Source organism: Hakea prostrata, chromosome 5, assembly GCF_041222555.1.
Source record: "Hakea prostrata isolate BN-2017 chromosome 5, UWA_Hpros_2, whole genome shotgun sequence".
In the NCBI taxonomy this organism is placed as follows: domain Eukaryota; kingdom Viridiplantae; phylum Streptophyta; class Magnoliopsida; order Proteales; family Proteaceae; genus Hakea; species Hakea prostrata.
Genome location: NC_142604.1, coordinates 37,920,884 through 37,929,758, shown reverse-complemented (window position 1 = coordinate 37,929,758; position 8,875 = coordinate 37,920,884). Strand labels below are relative to the sequence as shown.

Below are 8,875 nucleotides of genomic sequence, written 5' to 3'. Positions count from 1 at the left end.
CTCCCAAGTCTTCATGTTCTCAAAGAAGACATACAGTAAATGTTGCCAAAAATGCTAGGATTAAAAGGTTTCACCTAAGATGCTCAATTATAGATATCAAATGGCCAAAACCTCATATGCCTAGAAAAATAATTTCTTTTAGGGCTACATGGATACTTTCGTAAATCACCTATAAAGGCTTTAGCTATGAATTTGTAGCAAGAGTCTTTTCTTTTGAAGCAAATCTAAGATAGGTGTGAGGATGAGAAGCTGTATCCTGTTCTTATCTAATTTGCAGCAGTTTTGGATAAACAACCAAATAATAGCTGATTCATAGGACAAAGTGACATAAAATTGTCAAGGAAAGCGAATAAATAAGCATCTCAGATCAATATCACATATAAAATTATAGAGGCAAACAATACCTGACTTTGTTTTCTGGGTTAGTAACATCTACATTTGTATCTTTGACAAGTAAACACTCTGCTGCACAGGCAATGGAAACCAAGCTTGTCCTCTGTTCTGGAAGGAATTTATGTTTCTCAGGTAATAGACTTTGAGTTTCAAGGTAATTCAGAAAAATAAAGATAATTTTACAATCTGTAGTAAGTTCTACCATAGGCATCATCTCGAAGAATACGCAAGGGAGCATCTGGTAAGAAATCTGCAGCCCCGTTGAGTTCTCTAACATGGTGATGGAACACACTGAAAACTAGAGGAAAGCGCCAATATATCCCAGACCAGTTTAGAAAGAGACCACGACACGTGAGTTCTTTTCAGGTTCGTCGAGATGACATTTAACAAAGTCTGAAACGGAGCTGAATCCGCTGGAAACATCCATCTCTAGCCTTTAACAGCCCAGTTTTAACGGCCATGAGCTCCGTGTGTAGCACCTCAGATGCAGTTTTCGCACCTGCAATTGTGAAAACAACTCGTCCACCATCATCGCTTCAATAGCACCATAGCCACCTATGTTGCCACGAATAGAGCCATCACAATTGAGAGATAAACAGCCAGTGGACAAATCAGACGAGAACTAAATACAGTAATTTGAATTCAAGTTGGATATGATAACCAGATGTAGTAACCAAATAAAGACTGAATAGAATCTGTAGTTAGTACTGATGGTTGAAAAAGATTTCCAGACACAAAGGCCTCCAGGTAGTTAGTACAAATGGAATGAAATTCCTGTCTAGCTTTATTGCCATACATAAAATCTGTTACAGTTCTTATTTCCATAGACCAAACCTTTCAACAATCTTCTTACTAATCTAAAGAACAAGTGGTCTTCTAACAATTATTGCCTACCACTGCTGAATATAAGAATACATCGTCTCAAAATTTTGTGAAGACTAAGGCCATACAATACAATCAAATAAAGTTCACTAAGTACTATACAAAATATATTGAACCACTTTCACTTTGTAAAAGCAAGGTTTGCTCTTTACTGCATTCGTAGTCCAAGAAGAACAGATTCATTCGCTAGACATGAGCAAGAACATTCCAAGAGCTTTCAATATGGTAATATGTCATGTCTGCCTCTAAAGGTTCGGAGTCGAGGGGAATAAAATCCAATTTGTACAGATCAAGATCATTTGCAATCTCTGAAGAGGATTCATGTTCCTGAGAAGTAGCAGATTCAAGAGGAATAAAATCCATTTCGTAGAGCATAGAATCAATTGCAATCTCTAAACTGGATTCTGATTCCAAAGGAATAAAGTCCAATCCAACTGGCAGTCCTAGAGAATGAACTGGATGTTGGTTCCTTGCTGTAGCAGGAGCTTGAACCACTGGATGTTGGTTCTTTGATGGACGTGATATATTTCTGTTTCTACTACAAGAAGAACCACAGCCATTTTGGTTCATCGGGAGAACTGTTGGCACATTATGCTACCCTTTTAAACAGCTGCTTACAATATTGAGGCCCTAAAGTACCAACATTATGGTTTCTCTCTTTCCGTATGAGGTCATTTGAATCGACCATCAGCTGTGGTCTGTTCAAGTTCTGTGCACATCTGCTTCTGCTCAAGGTGAATCCTGGTTCCCGATTACTTCTAGGCACACCAAAACTGGTTGTCGATGGATAATCACAGAGTGTGGGTGAGGAGACTGACTGTGTTACAGAACCAGTATTGGGGAGTTGCATTTGATTGACTGCTAGAGCTTGATCTGGCAAGGAAGGAGTCACTGCAGTTGTAGTAACTGGAAGCTTCTGGGCCTGTGTACCTTGCTTCAAAAGTTTCCTCTTCATCTGCCATATTTCCTCTTTATTGGTTGAATGACAATGGTCAGTTGCAGAAACACCTGTGCCCCAGTAGTTGCATGGAGCAGGAGAGTCACAGACGTAACAGTGGCACTGCAATTTTCAGAGAATGGGAAATCAAAGAATGACAAAAATATCATATTTGAAATGCTAAGCAGAACAAACCATTAAACAGTGACGAAGTCACTTAGCCGAGGCCCCTTGATTATTAAACAATGCGGTTATTGAATAACTTAGTCGAAGAAACAACATCATCAAGTAAAAATTTCTGTTTCAATTGAATGAGTGAAAGATCATACCATATCACAATACTTGTTGCAGAGTTGAACCAAAAGGCAATTTTGCACACAGGTGTCGCGGGTGAGGGTAATCTCTGCATGCTAACTGCAAAAAGAAAAAAAGGAAATACAACAGTCAGCACAACTCGCTAAGAGAGAGCAACCACATGACAATTCAAATGGTACTAGCTTCAGAATTTTCAAACAGTCATCAAGGAGGACGAAATGCCAGTATAATGCAAACAGTACACAGATGGCAACTATGTTACAACTCTTGAGAATCATCTGAAAATGTGCTAGGAGCAGCAGGGAACCAACACCCAAAGAAGCAAATATCAAAGATAATCAGTTTGTTCTTGAAAGCCAAAAACAAGAATTTCTATTGAAAATAAAATATATTTTTTTTATATGTAGCTCAGAACTTTGTGTATCTCTTAAGAGACATCTGAAGTGTATGGTTAGAACAAATTGAATGAACTAAGAGAGACAATTGTAGATATACAAGAAGATCATCCCTAGCAAGTCTTCTAATGGGGCTGAGAACTTCTGAGCAAGTGGTCATACAAAACATATGAATTTTGTGAATATCAATTGTGACATCTGAAAGACTAAAAACATTAGAAGGAAATCAAAAAGCTCTCTTTGCAAAACTGCCCATTGCCCATGAAATGAAAGAAATAATCCACTTCAGTTATCGTGGGACTGGTGAAAATTGCTCTTTGGAGACTTTTGAGCAAGAACTCAGATATGTAGAAAATATTGATGCCAAATACCAACCCAACATTAAATAAAACTTTTTACTAAAAAAACATGTTAGTTAGCAAGGGGTTGGGAGGATCACCAGGTGTTTTCCCTGTCCCAGATGACATTCTAGATACCATTTGTTAAAAACAGGGGAGGTTGGGTTCGCCATTCGGCACTCCCGGCATCCCTCATGCAGCCCAGATGTCAAAAGGTAAAGTGCGATTGAACTCTTTTTACAATGAGACCCAATTGATAACTGATCAGAATACACTCAAACAAGCTGGAGACCTATTTTTCACAAGACAGAAAGGAGGATCCAAGTACAAGCAAATTTTGTAGAATTGCTAATAACAGAGAGCTTGAGAATTTTGAGATCCTAGAAAACAATTCAGAAAATAAAGCGGTGAGATGGTTGGTGGCTCTTTCCGTGAAGCAATTTTGATACTAAATACAGAAAGAATGAGCAAAAATAAACAAGTGCATCGAGGACCAGAAGTCAGGATGAACTGCAATTTAAAGTAAAGAAGGACTAAAATTAAGATAAACAACCTGAAAACACGAAGATTTCTGGCATCAGGATAAGTATAAAAAGACAATCAGAATGTTTCAAATTCGTGGTTGTGGAAATTTATCTGGTGAGTTAGGGTAGAAAGTAGTTTCATCGAACAGTCGGATGTGGTAAAGAAAGTTGGCGACTTGGGACAGGCAAACAAGATGGATAGAAAAGAGGAATGGATGAAAGTATAACTTGGAGAAGATCGAAATAACAAGTTAAAAATTATTTGAGTGTCTTGAGGAATTTGGGCAGGAGATCCTAGCAAAGTCCAGAAAATAAAGCATTGTGTAGTATGGTGGCTTCTAAATGAGATACTCATTCTCCACAAGGCATAAAAAGAAGAGCATATAAACAAGAGAGCTGGGGAACAGGGTGAATGATGCACCCAACATATAGCAACGAGACGAAAATCAAGATAACCTAAAAGCAAGCCACAAGGATAAGCATGAAAAACAATTAAAAAACAAAACCAGAAGAAAAAAATTCATTTTCTCTGTTCATATGGAGAGTTAGGGCTGAAAGTAGTTTCATCAGACAAACGGGTGCTTGAAGCTTTATGAGTTGAGATAGGCACTTAGGCTTTCAATCCATCCAGAACCTATTCAAAAACCATGCGAACAAAAAGGGTAAAATTCAAAAAACGATTCTATGAACTGAACTTAAACATAGTACAACCAAGTAGTATCGAAAAGACTTAGAAACACAGAATCCATACCTGACCCTTCTCAGCGATGATGAACAACTCATCCTCTCCATCTGCTGAATCATTCACAACTGCAGTTGGCTTATCAGGGTCAGCATCCAATATGGTGCACTCATCGTGGCTGTACTCGTCGGCCATGTTTAGTCGAAGAAGCGACACAGCTGAAACACAGGCTAAATTTAGCGAACTCCACAAATTTGGAAGTTGAACCGAACCTCAAAATAAGATGACCGTTGTATTTATAGAGTACAAATTTGAAAAAGGCCGGGTTTCACCAAACTTCCCTCCCGCACCCCCGCCCCCCAAAAATAAAATAAAATAAAATTGAAAAGAAACGGTTAAATTAAATTGAAGAAACTTTAAAATACGAAAGAAAAAAAAATTTGGTAAGTTACCAATTTGAAACACAAACCTCAACTGTTGTATTTGTAAAGTACAAATTTGAAAAACAAGTATAAATGTAAATAAATAATTAAAATATAAAATAAATGAAAATTTTGAAAAGCAAGGATATATATATATATATATATATATATATATTTTATTTTTTTTTTTTTTTTTTTTTGCCAACCTCGGTTTCCAAGGCTTTTTGCCCTGATTAATCTGGTGTTCAACTCGGGTCACACACCTGGCTGTGGTGAGTGAGTCTCCCAGCGGAGATTTTTTGCATCCACAAGGTTTCAATACCGGAACCTAAAAGCAAGGATATCTACCCATGAAAAAAATAAATTTGAAAAACAAGGATATTAGAAAGAAAAAAAAATAACATAAATTCTTTTAAAATACAAATTTGAACACACAAGGATATTTACCCAAAAAGACAAATTACATTTCCCAATATAAAACCTGGTCAATAAATGACTTAATCTCTCGGGTTGTGTCTGAAGAAGAGAAATTAAATAAAGGCAAAATCCATGTAGCCTTGTTTGCATCTAAACCAAACACCTCATAAGGTAAAGAAGTTCAAAAACCCTGCTCATAAGGTTGCTCAAGGTGAAGGTAAAGAAACCAGTCAGACTGACAATTTAAGACCCAAAAAAGCTCCCCTAAGAAAGGATGATGACAAATGCTTCTTCTATAAGAAGAAGATGTCACAAGAGGGCAGATTGCACCAAATATAAAACTTAATTAGTCAAATGTGAGAATAAAGGTATTGACTCATTGGCTCTTGTTTGTGAATCCATTTTTTTCTCTAGTCCAGTCCACTTCTTGGTGGCTAAATAGTGGTGCAACTAATCGTGTTACTTCCACTTTACAAGGGTTCATAAACAAGAGGAAGCCAAGTAGAAGGGAGTCAAAGCTTGCTCTGGGGATACATGTAGAACAAGACGTATAATTTGTGGGAGACATCATTTTAATATTAGACACTGGTTTTAAGTTAATATTAAAGGACACTTTTTATGCACCCACATTTAGAATAAACTTAATTTTTCATTCAGTTTTAGACTTGTGTGGTTATTCTTTTGAAGTGAAAGACAATAGAATATTTATGTTTTTTTAATTCAAATAAGGTTGGATTGCACATTGTCATATGGATTATATAGATTATGTCTGACTTCAAATGAGGATATCTATGTTTCTTGTAATGTTGAAATTGTTGCCCCTAAAAGACCCTTGCCTAGGAACAGTCTTACACGTTGTCGCATAAAAGGCTTGGCCACATATCTAAGGAAGGTTGATAAAGTCAAGCATCCTCCCTACACTTGAAGGTGACTTAGATACTTGTGTAGATTGTTGTAGGGGTAAGTTGACCAAAACCAAAAAGAAATCTGCAGTTCATAGTTCTAACCTGTTAGAGGTTATTCATACTGACATTAATGGTCCCTACTCAACCACATTGTGTAGAAACTAGTATTTCATAACATTTATAAATGACTATTCCCGATATGGTTACCTGTACTTGATTAAAGAAAAGTCCAAATCTCTCGAGAAATTCAAGATTTTTAAGACCGAAGTTGAAAAGCAGTTGGGGAAAGTCATAAAAATTGTTAGATCTGACCGGGGAGGAGAGTATTAAGGCATATATGGGGATGCTGGACAGCTTAAAGGCCCATTTGCCAGGTACTTAGGGGAACCTGGTATAATTGGCTAGTTTACTATGCCTAGTATTCCTGAGAAAAATGGTATGGCCAAAAGGTGTAATCACATCCTTATGGATATGGTTAAGAGTATGATTAGTAGAACTAATTTACCTAAATTTTATGAGGCGAAGCCTTGAAAACACCCCTTTATATCGTTAATAGTGTCCATTCCAAATCTATTCCTTTGACTCCTTTTGTGTTGTGGACTGGTCGTAAACCTTGTTTGAACCATCTTAGAGTTTGGGGTTGTCTTGCAGAAGTGAGATTCTATAATCCAGTATTGAGAAAATTGGAACCTAGAACCAAGGTTTAAAGTATCCCCCGATCCATACGCGCCGATCGCCATTGACCCAACCGACGCCCCGCGTTCACGCCGGCGACCGGCGCGTCTAAATCCCCGCCGCGTCCGCCGCTTACCTGCCTGACCCTCGTTGCTGCTTTGTTTCCTTGATCATTCCAAGGGATATCATTTTTACAATCCTTGTGGAGGTACTAGAATTGTGGATTCTCAAACAACCAAGTTTCTAGAAATTGATGTAGCCGAGAAGGGTAGCTTGTGTTCACAAAATGTGGAGGATAGCAGTAATATTGGAAAATCTATATCTTCCTTTCATATTTTTCTCTATTGTGTAATAAAGTTTTTCATCAGTACTCGTTTCTTGACATTTTTTAATGCATTAATAATTTGTTATTTGAATTCAATAAAGTTCTTTGGTAACACATTGGTGTTCACATTATTATCATGTTGCATATTATATAAGTCTTAAGGTATGTGTTAGTGTCACACCCCACTCGCCGGTCTCGGTTACCAGTCCGACAACCCATGGGTGCGATCCATCACAGGATCCACAGTCTTACCCATCAATAATAATAAATGCAAGCATAGATAAATCAAGAGCATGAACAAGTTCAAATAATTAATCAAAGGATTACAGGAGTCCAAATACTCCAATAAAAGACTAAAAGAAAAATCAATAATCAAAGAAATAACGTGTTCAATAGAAGCAATCAAAATAAACTAAATAAGTTTCTTTCTCTAAAGCTAAATAATGCGCTTCATAAATAGCAAGAAAGGGAGTTCTCCAGTTCTTCTCCATTCGATCCTCAAAATGTCTATCAATCTGCCTCCTTCGGCCATCAATGGGTGCTATAAGCTCACTCCAAGCATCCGTAAGAGGCTTCATGCAAGCTATCTCCATCTCCCATTGACGGTGCTACATCCTCTTCATACGAGAGGGTTCGAGCATATGAATCCTTCCAATTGCAGACGATGTGTAACCATCTGTACAGTTAGTATAACATACAAAAAGGAATGAGTTATGACGAACTCAGTAAGGATAACACATTTCACATCCATATGTCAACACAATCAGTAATGCATCTATGGTATGAATGATATGCAATAGTATGAATGCTACTAAGATCTAACTATGCAACTATCTAGATAGTTGACATGCTTTAAGATGTAACACTAGCCCTCCTCTGGGTAGGTCTGGACACTCTGATCCCTCACGGACTGGTTATCTCTATTGGGATCCTGGGTAAAGGAGTAAAGTCCTCATCAGGCATCCATGGCTGGGGATTAAGTCAACACTCTCTAACCACGACCATTGGCAATGAGTACTGGTGCATGTCGGGGTTTCTAATCCAATGCAAGGTCATAATGGTAACATACTATATAAAGTCCAGATACTTCCCTTATGGCACCAACCAACTCGGTTCCGTATCCTTCGCAGCCTAGGAATGAGAACCAAGGTTAAAAGTATCCCACGATACCATACGATACTAGCCGATACATATCCATATTTGACCCAACCAATACGATACATCTTGATACGTCTCTCCATTGAATTACACTAAAATAGATTAGCCAGAGTGATACAATACTCGATACAGGACAATACATCTCTTAAAATCACCTAACCGATACGATACTCGATACCAATACTTTAAACCTTGATGAGATCCCTAACGGATTGGCTACTATTGTTGGACTCCACTCCCTAACCCTATGGTCATCCACATATTATTGGGGCAGAAAGCTCTCATGACTCCTCATGACACCCGGGCCGCTTCTTGGACGTCCATGAGCCCAACCCTAACATATGCAATCCTACCATTGCATGAACAATAGTGGACCAATGAGTCTCTGCACGGATTGGTTACCGTTGTAGGATGAAATAGAGTCACGTCACCATCGTCACGGGTCATTCGACTTCAATTCCCTTACCGAAAGGGTAATAGCATGTAGGGTACCTAGCCATGCAATTC

The 8,875-nt window shown here is 38.0% G+C and overlaps 1 long non-coding RNA gene across 2 annotated transcripts; it reads right to left on the bottom strand.

Moving 5' to 3' along the window:
* Positions 1-934: 934 nt before the first annotated feature.
* Positions 935-4,732, bottom strand: LOC149015912 (uncharacterized). Of its 2 annotated transcripts, XR_016173558.1 has the most exons (3): positions 3,362-3,915; positions 2,542-2,626; positions 935-2,335 (listed from the first exon to the last, which is right to left on the bottom strand). It is a non-coding gene; the product is annotated as an uncharacterized LOC149015912 (long non-coding RNA). The 2 variants fall into 2 exon arrangements; XR_016173559.1 differs by lacking the exons at positions 935-2,335; positions 3,362-3,915 and adding an exon at positions 4,536-4,732 and having other exon boundaries at positions 2,525-2,626.
* Positions 4,733-8,875: the final 4,143 nt, after the last annotated feature.